Source organism: Phyllostomus discolor, chromosome 10 (assembly GCF_004126475.2).
Source record: "Phyllostomus discolor isolate MPI-MPIP mPhyDis1 chromosome 10, mPhyDis1.pri.v3, whole genome shotgun sequence".
Classification (NCBI taxonomy): Eukaryota; Metazoa; Chordata; class Mammalia; order Chiroptera; family Phyllostomidae; genus Phyllostomus; species Phyllostomus discolor.
In genome coordinates, this window is record NC_040912.2 from 75,960,948 (window position 1) to 75,974,580 (window position 13,633).

The 13,633-nt window shown below is 50.6% G+C and overlaps 1 long non-coding RNA gene across 1 annotated transcript; it reads right to left on the minus strand.

Annotated features, from left to right (window-relative positions):
- Positions 1–122: 122 nt before the first annotated feature.
- Positions 123–12,968, minus strand: LOC118497002. Its single transcript, XR_004899544.1, has 3 exons — positions 12,957–12,968; positions 11,568–11,569; positions 123–429 (listed from the first exon to the last, which is right to left on the minus strand). It is a non-coding gene; the product is annotated as an uncharacterized LOC118497002 (long non-coding RNA).
- Positions 12,969–13,633: the final 665 nt, after the last annotated feature.

Consider the following 13,633-nt stretch of genomic DNA (forward strand, 5'->3'; position numbering starts at 1 on the left):
GCTTTTCTCTTGCTGCTTTTAGGATTCTCTATCTTTAAACTTTTAATTATTAATGTAATCATCTTTACATTTTAGTTACAGTGTGTCTCAGTGTGGTCCTCTTTGGGTCTAACTTGTTTGCAACTCTCTGTGCTTCCTGGACTTGTATGTCTATTTCCTTCACCAAATTAGGGAAGTTTTCTTTCATTATTTTTTCAACTAAGTTTTCAATTTCTTGCTCTTCCTCTTCTCCTTCTGGTATCCTTATTCAGATGTTAGTACATTTGGAAATGTCCCAATGGCACCTTATCCTATCCTTGTTTGTTTGTTTTTTTAATTTTCTTTCCTTCCTGTTCTGGTTGAATGCTTATTTCTTCCTTATGTTCCAAATTGTTGATCTGAATCCCAGCTTCATCCCCTCCTCTGTTGGTTACCTGTAGATTTCACTTACTTAACATATGTAAAGTGTTTTCTTACTTAACATCTCTTCCTGGGTCTTTTTATTTTGTTGCCATACTCAGATGAGTTCTTTGAGCATCCTGATCACCAGTGTTTTGAACTCCACATCCGATAGGTTGGTTATCTTCGTTTCATTTAGTTGTGGGGTTTTTTTTAAAGGCTTTGTTCTGTTTTTTTTTTATGTGGGCCATATTTCTTTGTTTCTGTGTGTTAGGTACAGCTGCTTTGACTCCCTGCCTGAGTAGTGTGGCCTATTGTAGAAAAGGCACCTATAAATTGTGTGGGGCAGAGCCTTAGGTAATTTCCGGGGATCGGGAGGCAACCTGCTTCACAATTTTGTGGCTCTGGTGGGGGACGGGCCAGAGAGGGGACAGTGCTGCTGCCTGGCTTCTGGAGGTTTCCCTGGCACTTTCCCTGTGTGACTGGTGCCCTTGTAGCTATTGCCATGGTGCTGAATCCCAGAGAGTGTATATCTACATATATTTTAAGTCCATGTGGTCCCTTTAAACTGAGTCTCCTGAAAATCTGACAGTTTCTTCCGCCACCTCAACCCCTACTGAATTTTACAGCCAGAAGTTATGGGCATTTATCTTCCTGGTGCTGGAGCCCTGGGCCGTGTGGTCTGGCCTGGGGCTGGGATTGCTTCCTCTCGAAGTATCCCTCCCAATTTTTATCCACCACACTAATGTGGGACCACCTGTTCTGCTGCTGCTGCCTCTCTGTGTCACACTGCATCTCTGCACCTATCTGTCCATTTAAGTGGGGGGAGGGGCACGGTGAGGAGGACCAACACTGCCTTCTGCTGCTGCCGGTCCTTGGCAGAAAGACCAGGCCCCACCGTGCTGCCAACGCAGGCACACCGGACACCGGTGCCCCGGCTGGGCTCACCAGCCGCAGCCGTGATGCTCACTGCAGCTGGGGCAACCCACAGGAAGGGTCCGGCAGGCGTCTAGAGTCTCCACCACCACCATCCCACAGGCCCCTTCTCTTTTTGTCTAAGCTTTCCTGACTATGAGGACCTCTCTGTCCTGCTTTTCCCCATATTTCCAAATCTAAAGATCCCTTATCAGGGAACATTTAACAGTCCTAAAAAGCTGAATTAGTTTAAAACATTGCTCTTGTTCTTTAGGGAGCTCATAACCCATGGTTGAGGATTTGTAGAAACCTTTCAAGAAATTCCTCCTGCCGCAAGCGCGGCAATTACAAAACTAGATTCAGTTTCACTTTCACTCTGCCTACACCCTCAGTTCCTGTTTCTTGCCAGTGAGGAGAGTACAGTGGGTCAAAAATGTGCTGTTGGTGGAAGACAGTCAGGGAGAGGGGTACTGGATATTTCGGGTACCCTAACCCTGCTTATGGGTCTCAGTTTCTCTTCCCAGTCATCTAGACCAGCTAGCTGGGAGGGCTTACAGCGCTGGGTGACCAACCCTTAGATTGCGCTTCCCCGGATGAGCCAAAAGTTAAATTACGGGAGATGGAATTCCCTATGAGGCCCCTACACATCTCGGGGATTAGACCCTAGATACCTCCTCGAGGCCCCCACTCACGCAGTAGGGACACCCAAGATCTCAAGCCGGAAGCCGGAGGAAGTGCCTCTTTTCTTCAGTGCGTAGCAAGAAGCTGAAACATTCATAAATACCTTGCTACGAAAGCTGATGAAAGGGAAAGTCTTTGCTTTCTCCTCCCCAAGCCTAAACCTAGGCGGGGATTGTGCTGCAGGGGATGGGGCTGTGAATGCTTTTACCGTGTACCCCGCATTGCGTGGGCTTTTCCTTGCAGTTGGCGGGAAACCTAGTGTTCTGACCCAGCCCACATCCCAACTTACACCTCTCGCGGGTGCCTTCTAGCGGCGAGCGCCCTTGTAGCTCTTAACTGCCCCACCCGTGCCCGCAAAGTGCAGCAAATGTTTGGGAGAAAGAAAGAAAGACTCCTATTCATGGGAGAGGGTGCAGGGGAAAGAAATGAGAAGAAAACCGCTCAAGGGGCGGCACGACAGTAACCTTTCCTCTTATCTGTAACACACCTGCGGGCCTTACTGGGAGTTGCCCCTGTCCCTGGGGGGATGAATTTCCATCCTTTTAAGCGTGCTGTCCGTGATGATGGCTCATGGCCTCTGGTCAAAGCAGGTCCCAAATCCTCGGTTCCTGTCCTGGGCACCAGATGTGGGGGGGGGGGGGGGGCTCCGCCCACAGGCCCCCCACCCCCACCCCTGACCACACAGATGAGAATAAGTCTACTAAGACCTGATCTACTTTGGGAGGAAAGGTTGGCTAATCTCTCACAGGAGGACCAAGAACCTGTTCCTCAGTGGGCTTTTATTGGGTTCGTTTACACAAGAATTCAGGTAAAATTCATTACTCATTGCCAGGAAGTAAGGACCAAGTAACAAGGAACTCTGAGGGCCTATTTTGAGTCTGGGTCAGATAGCTAAAGAGCTATAAAAAACTTTAAGGAACAAACTTACTTCTTCCTTGGACCCTTATCAGTTAATTGGGAGCATTCTAAACAAAGAAGGTTTCACAGGATTTTACATATTCTTTGTTAGGCCTGATCACCCAGGGAACCCACCCTTTCCAGCACAGGGCTGCACCACCCTCTGTCATTGTTTCAGGCTTAGGTGGAGCAAGGAAAGTAAGGCAGCCAAGAGGTTAGGAGATTTTCTTGCACACAATGAGGACTCAGGCTTTGTCAAAGCTGAGGGGTGAGGGTCCATCACCCCCTTTTGCTATAGCCCCTAAAGTCTTTCTTTGGGGGCCTCCCACGTGACTGTGCCTGCCTTAGGTCATTCCCCCCTTGGGGAATCTTACCCATCATTGGCTAACCGACCAAGCATTTGGGGTCAGTTATGGATGAAGTAAATAGAAGCGGCGTTCCTACCAGAGAGATAAGCTTTTGTCTCCTTGGTGGCTTATGGTCCAAGGTCACTCCCTCAGCCTTAGCCTTGGCAGGAGTTACAGCTTCTGAAACCGGGCAGGGTGGTTCCCAACATTTAAGCATTTCTGCCCTAACCATCTGGTTGAATGTGGCTTCTATAAATCCTTGGTTGTCAGACTTCCAGACAGCTCGATTTTCTGACAGTTCTGGGTGTTATTTGAATTGAGGTCTAACTGTAATTATTTCTGTGGTTGTGGCAAGGAGGCAAAGCGTGTTCACCTATGCCTCCATCTTGACCGGAAGTCCAAATAGCTATAGTTTTTTAGAGAAATTAAATTTTTGGTGAAACTTTACATTTAAAACTTTTGTCAACAAATGTATCTCCTTTCAACACATGTATTTAGCATTTAGTCTGCTTTGCACTGGGAAGACAAGTCAGGGCTCCTAGCAGGCAGGCACTTCCGGCCCAGGAAGGAGCTTGATACACAGAAGCCATCTTGACCAGGAGCAATTAAGATTCTATTTCAACCTTATACAACTTATGAAGGTGATTCACAGGAGGGTGGGTCCGGGAGACCTTAGTAGTACCCTCTGGAGGGCATCTGATGATAAAATAGTCCTTGAACCTTGCTGTGATTATTTCCCCTCAACCCAAGTCAGCAAGGATCTGATGATTCTTCCCGTGGCTGAGGATTTGCTGGAAGTTTGTGTGGCAGCCCCGAGGGGAAAGCACACGCAGGCCCTGCACTGTGTGTGGGAGGCAGTGGTGGCAGTGTGGGCTTGCTGTGAGGCTCCAGGGCTGCTTGTGAGGATGGAAGCCAGGCCCCACAGAGTGAATGAGGAGGAGAGAAAGGAAGGGTGACTGCAACAGGCGGTGTGTCCACTGAGGGGGAAGAAAGATTGGGCAATAGCATGTGGATAGGGGACATTTTTTAGAATGGAAGTGCCCCTTGAAAAATTGATGACATATAATCAAAAAGAGAAATAATAACAAGTGTCGGCAAGGATGTGGAGAAAATGCTACCCCTATAGGTTCTGGTGGGAATGTAAAATGATGCAGCTGCTGTAGAAAAATTTGGCCACGCCTCAAATGTTCTAAGCAGAGTTACCGTGTATCAGCAATTCCACCCCCAGGTATATGCCCAAGATGTACCTAGGATATACATTGCGCTAAATGAAGGAAGCCAGTTGCAAAGGCCACATCTTAGGTAATTCAATTTATACTGAATGTCCCAAGTAAACAAGAAAGTAAATTAGTCCTGGCCAGGGGACAGGGCCGGGGGAAGTAGGAAGTGGCAGCTAGTGGGTAGGGGTTCCTTCGTGAAGTGGTGAGAGAGTTCTGGAATCAGACAGTGGTGATGGTTGCACAACCTTGTGAATCTGCCAAAACCCCCTGAACTGTACCCTTTAATGGTGGATTTTATGGCATGTATATTATATGTAAATTTAATAAGCTGATGACAGCTGGCAAAGGTCCCCATTGACCGGGACAAAAAAGAGCTGAGGGTGAGTACCAGGTGCCAGAGAGGGTGCCCAGACAGAGATGAGGCAGCGGGAACAGGTCCCTGTCAAACTTGTACAGCCAGACGCCTGGGGCAGGAAAAATTAGGAGCTGCAGCCAAAGTGGGGACTTAAGACCCACAGTGTCCAACTTTCCTGCAGGGGGAGGGGCTGCAGAGTCTGTACGGCCTCATCTTTACTCAAGTTCCAACCAGCATCACCATTTTTACTGCCCTCTCTGGACCTCACCCTCAGCAGGTGACCTGATCTCCCGGTGAAGGGGTGGCGTCCCCACCCCACACGTTTCTGACGGAGTCTGGCCCCTCCTCTGCAAGGACACAGGAAGAGTTCAAAAACAGAACCAATTTCTTACTGACACCTCCTTCCCGTAGAAGGCTCCTCCTTTGTCCTTTCCCCTAGCCCTCAAGGCTGCCAAGGGTCATTTTACCATAGTTTGCATCCCTGGTTCTGCCCCTCCGTTCCTCCGGCCTGAGGAGCTGACCGCCCAGACAGGAGCCCAGGGGAGGTCCTCACCCCTCACCCTCACTGGCGGCTCTGCAGCTCAGACAGACACACAGCAATGCTGCCCAAGGCCTCCGCTGCCCCAGGGAAAGTGAGGCCATAGTCAAGAAAGCAAAGAGAAACGAGTTAGTGGAACTTTAAGAGCTGAGAGCTGAACATTTTTATTTTATTTTACACTTGAAAATTAACTTAGAAACATTTCCGGACTCACACAAGAGTAGAAAGGAGTACGATAAACCCAGCTTCAACACCTTTACACATTCAGCCTTATACCTCTGTCCCCACCCCACCCCCATTTATTTCTTGAGCATTTTTAAAAAGATTTTAGTCATTTATTTTTAGAGAAAGGGGAAGGGAGGGAGAAAGAGAAGGAGAGGAACTTTGACATGAGAGAGACACATCCATTGGTTGCCTCTCACAGCCCCCCCCCCCCAGGGCCCAACCCGCAACCCAGCCGTGTGCCCCGACCCAGAATCAAACAGGGGACCCTTTGCTTTCTGGGATGACGCCCAACCAACCGAGCCACATTGGCCTGGGCTCTTTAGCATTTTAAAGAAAATCACGTATGAGCCATTTCATTCCTGAACACTCAGTATCCTCGCTGTTGGGAACCGCCCTGCCTGGTATCAGAAGCTGTAACCCCTGCATGGCTAAGGCTGAGGGAACGACCTTGGACCATAAGTCAGCAAGGAGACAAAAGCTTAGCTCCCTGGCAGGAGCACCGCTTCTGCTCCTTTTACTTCACCCTGCCTGGCCCCCAATGCTCGGTAGGTTAGCCAATGATGGGTAAGATTCCCCAAGGGGGGAAACGACTTAAGACAGGCACGATCACGTGGGAGGCCCCCAAGGAAGGATTTTGGGGGCTACAGCAAAAGGGGGTGATGGACCCTTGCCCCTCAGCTTTGACATAGCCTGAATCCTCATTGTGTGTGAGAAAATCTCCTAACCTCTTGGCTGCCTTACTTCCCTTGCTCCACCTAAGCCTGAAACAATGACAGAGGGTGGTGCAGCCCTGTGCTGGAAAGGGTGGGTTCCCTGGGTGATCAGGCCTAACAAAGAATAGGTAAAATTCTGTGAAACCTTCTTTGTTTAGAATGCTCTCAATTAACTGATAAGGGTCCAAGGAAGAAGTAAGTTTGTTCCTTAAAGTTTTTTATAGCTCTTTAGCTATCTGACCCTGTCTCAAAATAGGCCCTCAGAGTTCCTTGTTACTTGATCCTTACTTCCTGGCATTGAGTAATGAGCTTTACCTGAATTCCTGTGTAAACAAACCCAATAAAAGCCATTGAGGAAAAGGCTCTTGGTCCTTCTCCTTCGAGAGGTTGGCCACCTTTCCTCCCCAAGCAGATCATGTCTTGGTAGACTTACTCTCATCTGTGGTGGACAGGGGGGCCCTGTGGACAAAGTTCCCCCACACCTCTCCATTCCAAACAGGTTATTTTGCCTCAAACTCTCGGGTCAGGTGTGATCTGCCTGTAGTTGGAGTGGCTCAGCAGCCCCCCGTGCCAAAAGGGGACAACGTTTTCCATCTTTGCTCCAGTCCCCGCTGCCACCTTCACAACCTTTAAATGACCTCGGTCTTGGAAAGTGATGGCACAACCCTGCCGCCCCTTCCTGCTCCCACCCTATTCCTCTCCTCTTCTTTAGTGTTCTCGTTGTCATTTCTCCTGAATGCACAGTCGAGCCTTCCTCTGAGCCATCCAGATCCCTTGTTAGAATTTAACCAAAGCTCTTCTCAAGGCACCAGTGACTTCTGGTCCCCGGGACAGTGGCCTTTTCTCCATCCTCTTTCTAACTCCATTTCAGCCTTCACTAGCCTGTTTCAGTGTTTTCAGGCCCGCCCTTCAGCCTCCTCCCACCCGCTTCCCTTCCCAGGGACATCGGGGCTCTCAGGGCCCAGCGGGTCCCCTCAACTTTCAACCCCGTCCATGCCCACGTGGTCTTCGGGGAAGGCTGCCTGTGGTAGACGGACGTCCACTGGTTTCTGAATCCACCCCTCCCATTTCGGGGTGCAGAGCCGACCTCGTGACCCAGCCCTTGAGTAACGTGCACGAGGAACACTGGGGAAAAGCAGACATCACAGAGAGGACAATTAGAGAACCCCGACTCACCCGTCCGCAGAGAAGCTCTGACAACGTTTAGACATACTTGGTGTATCCTTGGGCTCTCTCCTACACCGGTATGAGTCTGCCCCCACATACGGGGAGGGTATAGTTTTGTTCCAGGCAAGTCTTTCTCCCTCACGTCCGAGCTCACTCTCTGTGCCACCTCCTTCCCTCAGCCTCTTCCCAGCTTTGAAAGCATGGATGGGGCTCACTGAAGTTGGGGGCAGGTTTGAGAGGACGTGTGGGGAACCGTAAAAGTGGCTCATTCATTCATTCATTTATTCAGTTTTTCATTCATTGGATATTCATCAAGGGCCTGTTGTGTGCTGGGCGCTGGGGTGGCAGAGGTGCGGCCAACAGATGCACAGTCGTGTCGCAGAGCGCCAGCCTCGGGGGGGTGGGGGCGCGGAGTCACTAGTTAGTGACATGATTATACACACTAGCCGCTGTCCAACAGAATTTTCTGTGACGGCGGGAAGGTCCCATATTTGTGCTGTCGGACACGAGAGCCAAAGCCACATGTGGCTAGTGAAGACTGAAGGACTGAGTATTTCATTCGATTTCATTTCAGTTCAGTTGTATACCCACATGCGGCAAGTGGCTCTTGCTTTAGACAGCACTTAAATGTGGAGGGGCTTGGCCCAGGTGGGGAGGGGAGAGGACAAGTACAAATCACCAGGGAAGTGACACTGGAGTTGAGACCCGAGGAGGAGTGGACATCCGGACGTGTTCCCTGTGAGCTAGTGAAGCCCTAGGGGTTTTGTATTCTTCCTTTGTTTTCTTGTTCTTACAGAGGACTCCCACACCCCCCCAAAATGTGGACCTGCCCCTGGAAGGCATTGACTAGGACTACTGAATTAGATGGGTGGGGGGGGGGTGCTGAGGGCATGCAGAGTGTGTGCAAAGGCAGGAGGGAGCATGGCAGGTCAACAGGAATGAGCAGGGGGTGGGGGGACATGAGATGAGGACCTCCGGGGGCCACCCTGACCCCCGGGGCCAGGACCCAAGATGGTGGCGAGAGCTCACAGCAGCAGTGCCGATTCTGCACACCTGTGCCCGCAGGAGTGAGACCGCCGATTCTGCCAGCTGCTGATGCTTTATCCTCCCTCTGTGCTCATCTCTCTGCTCCTAAGTTCTGGGTTTGTGCTTTTCCACAGCTTCAGCTTACTGCAGTCCCTGTGACTCCAGCCCTGTGCTTCCTTCCAGTGTCAGCTTCCTATGTGCCTCGTTCTCCAAGTCTTTACAGGAGAGACTCTGACAGACCCACCTTGTCTTACCGCAGACCAGCTCTGTGGTAGCAGCCCCTGGATAAGCTGGTCCCATCTACTGTGCCCGAGGGGTGGTACAGGACAATTCTTCATTGGCGAGCCGGATGGTAGTGTGGTTGACAAAACACTTCCTTGCTTCCTCTCTAGCTATTCCTCCCTTTATAAGCAAGATCCTGGAAAGAATTTGCTTATACTTTTTTTATTGCTTCCCCACCTTTCTGTCACACATATTTTTCCTCTCTCATTTTTACTTGTACACCTACTTTGTAGTTAAAATTTCAAGCCTACAAACCTGACAGGTGTGGCACAGTGGGTTGAGTGCTGGCCTGCGAACCAAGGGGTCACCGGTTCAATTCCCAGTCACAGCACACACCTGGGTTGCAGGCCAGGTCCCCAGTAGGGAGTATGTGAGAGGTAACCACATACTGATGTTTCTCTCTCTCTCTCTCCTGCCCCCCTTCTCCTCTGTCTAAAACAAACAAACAAACAAATATTTTTAAAATAAAATTTCAAGCCTATAGAGAGGTTGAAAGAAAGTACAATGAATGACCAGACCCTTCACCTAGACCAGGGTTGTTAACCTCAGCATTATTGTCACGTTGGGGCTGGATAATTCACGGTTGTGGGAGCCTATCCCGTGCGCTCTGGAATGTTCGGCAGCGTTCCTGACCTCTGCCCACTGCGTGCTGGTAGCACGCCTTCAACTGAGACACCCAAAAATGTCTCCAGACATCACCAAATGTCCCCTGGGAGGCAATAATCGCTCCCAGTTGAGACCCATCAGCCCAGATTCAGGAACTAACGTTTTGTCACATTTGTGCATACATGTACTCTCTGTGTATAAATATATTTATGGGACACACAGGTGTGTATTAAACACATGTAATACAAATACGTGTATGTATATATACATATAAACAGACATGTGTGCACATATGTATTTCTTATATACATAATAATCAAAGATAGTGAACAAATGCAGCAAAAATACATATGTACCACTAAGAAGAAAAGCCCACCACCGATGCCACCAGCTGTACGACCTGTCATGTTCAAGTGTAAAATAAAAAATATCTCCGAATAAGCGGAATCTGGTAACTGCTGACCCGACGCCTGTCTGTGCCATGCCCTTCTCAGAACTCTGCTGTGTCGGCCTCTTTGACACTGTCTCTCCTTGGTCTCCTCCTGTCCCTGCTACATCTGTTTTTGGTTTGTTTTTATTTATTGATTTGAGAGAAATGATTTGTTGCTTCATTTATTGATGCATTCATCGGTTGATTTTTGTATGTGTCCTGACTGGGGATCAAACCCACAACGTTGTTGTATGGAGATGATGCTCTAACCAACTGAGCTGCCCGGCCAGGGCTGCTAATGTGTTTCTGCTTCTCCTCCTCCTATCAGCAGGGCTGTCCGCATGCAGCCCCACCTTGGCTATGCCCATATCACTTCCCTCCTCCATCCCACCCCCGCCCTCAGCTGACTGCACCAGGGTTGGGCACCTGGCATTCAACAGACTGTAGCAGGTGCACCAGGTGAGTCAGACCTTCCGTCTGGAAGACGTGAGGTGGCCATGGGAAACTCAGGGAGATGTCCTTCGGGCCTTGGGGAAGGTGGGACTGGGGCTTGTAAGGGAGATGTTGGCCAGGGGGGTAGGTTTAGACGTATCTGATGGAAGCTCATGGTTGGACCGAGAGCTGGTCAGGACAGTGCGGAGAGACAAGAAAGGAGCACCGAGTTAGGCACCTTGGGGCCAATCCTTTCGCGCAGGGCAGAAGGAAGAAGAGGACCTGTCCCAGATGGAAGAGGAGGAGAGGGTGAGGAAAGCTGGGAGAAAAGCGGAGTCTGTGGGGCTGCACGCAGCAGGGATGTCAGGAAGGATGAGGGGATGGGAACAGGGACTGTGGTCTGCTGGACAAGGGGTCCTCCTTGTCTCAGTCTCCTCTATTAACGAGTAGATGACAGTAAAGGTAGAAGGGAGGAACTTCAGCTGGTGCAGGAACCAAACCTCCTGTCCGAATGCGGTCTGCGCCCCAGCCAGCAGGTTGTGCCCAACGCCTCTGTATCTCCCCCTGGTGGTGGGAGGGTGCAACATGCGTCCCTGGAACGCAGTGAGAGCGTGTCACTGCAGTGGCCAGGCACTCCCGGAGGCTGGGCAGGCAGGGCCGCTCACTGCTGGATTTGGGGACTGCATCGTGTTTGGTGGTGAGGGTCAGAGCCAACTGAGATTGGTTTTCTCCTCACTTGCCATTCCTTACCACATACAAATACAGATGGAGTCACATTGCTCTTTGCCTCAAAACATTCCCAGAGCGGCTCGTTGCTCTGGGGATGAGACCAAGCCTCCCACCATGGCCCAGAGGCACTGTGTAGTCGGGTCCCCGCCCACCTCCCTGCCTCCCCGCCCACCGGAGGCAGCATTTAGCCAGAGTCGGTCTCCTCATGACGTCACTCAGCTCTCCCCTTTCTGTCTTCATGGCTACAGAAAGGTGTGTCCACGCTGCCTCATGACAACCTTTCACACCTTTGGAGGCCATATATTATTATCAATAATAATATTATTAAGTCATTGACATGTAATATTATATCAGATTTAGGTATACAACATAATGACTTGATATTTTGCAAAACGCTCACCACAACAGATCCAGTTAACACCTGTCCCCGTACGTAATCACCAATTTTGTTTCTTTTGTGACGGGGTTCTGGAAGCAATTCTTTGTGCAGAGGAGCACCCGTTCTTCTCCAGGCCAAACGCCCTGGTCCCTTCAACTACTGTTTACTTGACACGCACCCTCTCGGTCAGCCCCTCCTGGATGCCACCAGTTCACCACTGCGCCTGTGGGCAGGATGGCGCACCCACATCTCACAGCCCAGCAAGGCCTTCACCTCCTGAAATCTGGACGTTAGAGCAGCCTTCCAGGCCTCACTGACGTGAGACTTTTGGAAGAGATCCGTGCTTCATTTAAGTAGCTCAAGACATAGTGCAGCCACCGTGGAACAGAGTTTGGCGGTTTCTCAGAAAGTTAAACATAGACTTACTCCATGATCCAGCAATTGCACTTCTAGGTATACGCCCAAACGAAGTGAAAGCAGGAAGCCGGACAGATCCTTGTACAGCAAAGCAGAGCCACAGGGTGGAAGCAACCCAAGGGTCCATCAACAGGTGCACGGGTAAACCAATTACCCATACACACAATGGAATACCACTCAGCCCGAGAAAGGAAAGACATTCTAACACACGCTACATGATGACCCTTCAAAACATCGTGCTAAGTGAAATAAGTCAGACACAAAAGGACAAAGATTGTGTGATTCATTTATAGAAGTTCTCCAGCACAGGTAATTCATGGGGACAGCATGAAGAACAGTGGTTCTCGGGCCTGAGGACAGGGCGAGCTGGGGAGCTACTGTTTAATGGACACAGATTTTTATTTGGGACGATGGAAAAGTTCTAATGGACAGCGGTGATGGTTGTACAACCTTATGGATGTACCTAATGCCACAAAATTGTATATTTAAAATGGTTAAAATGGTGAATTTCATGTTATTTTTTCTTTTTTAGAGAGAGAGGGGGAGAGAGAGAGGGAAAGGGGGAGGGATGGAGAGGGAAGGGAGGGGGAGGGAAGGAAGTGGGAGGGAGGGGGAGGGAAGGAAGGGGAGGGAGGGAGAGGGTGAAGAGGGAGAGGAGAGCAGGGAGAAAGGAGCAAGAAGGAAAGAAATGAGGGGGTGTGGTGGGTAATGTTATTCATATTTTACTGCAACAAAAAAAATAAAATACAGAATCAGTCAGTTGAGGCTTTTGCCTCTTTGTTCTAGACCTCCAGGAGAGGTCGGAGGAGGCCAGCATGGGCAGGCACACCTCCCATGAGGCCTCCTCTCTCCAGGTGGACAATGGGGGGGGGGTGAGAGGAAGGGAGGGGAGGTTCTCATAAAGCAGGACCCCATCCGTGCTCCTCCCTCCCCTGTCCCTCCCTCTGCACACAGCTTTCCGTCTCCCCTTTCCCTTGTGATGTGGAGAAAACAGTCACCTCTCCCTCCTCCTGCACAACTGGGCCCCAGGCTTCGAGGAGCCACACCAGGCTCTCTGCCACCAGACAGACCAACACCACCTCCCCCCACCTCCACCCACTTCTCATAGGAAACACTTCACCAAGGGCCTGGTCTGCCTTCCCTGGTTCCGAGTCTGCGCTTCCTACCCGCTGTTTTGCGCCTTGGATCTGCTGCTATGTGAACGGTCTTCCCTATTTACTTCACTTAGTGTTTTCTCTCCCGAACTGGACTGGAAAACGCAGTAATGGTCAACGAGGCAGAGAAGCTGTGAAGAAGGAATCAGGCTCAGTGCACTCTCAGCGCAAGGAGAGGACGCAGGGCCGGGGCTGTGCAGACTGAGGTCCCCTGCCTCGAGAACTGCGGGATGCTGCCCCACCGCTGTTCCCCAAGCTTTCTCTTCTTGGGCCTCCTGGTCCCGGCTCCTGGGGCACCAGGAACCGTTGTATTGGCTGGAGTCTTATTTGCCATTGAGAGAGCTCTAACGGCGGTGTCCACGCATTCGGGTCTACTTGCTGGATGTGCAAGTTGGATTGCCCAGCACCACTCGGTTTGTGCTCCCTCTCTCTCTGTCCTTGGCCTCTTGGGCAGTCTGCTGCCAGGTGCGAGCAGTGCGTGGGCTTCTGCTTTTCTGTGACGTCGATGAGCTCCATCCACACTGCGGAAGGCAGCCTCTGGGAGCCCACCCACTAAGGCTATGGCGGCAACCCCAGTGCTGCAGTACGGCCGGGCTGTGTGCGCATGCACGGCGGCATTGGGAGGATTAAATGAGATAATAGATGCCCCGCGTCAGGCCCAGTGCCTAGCATGGGGTGAGCGCACAGACGATGCTAGTTATGTCAGCAGGACTAAGGAAAGCACTCAGCCTGCTGTCCAGAC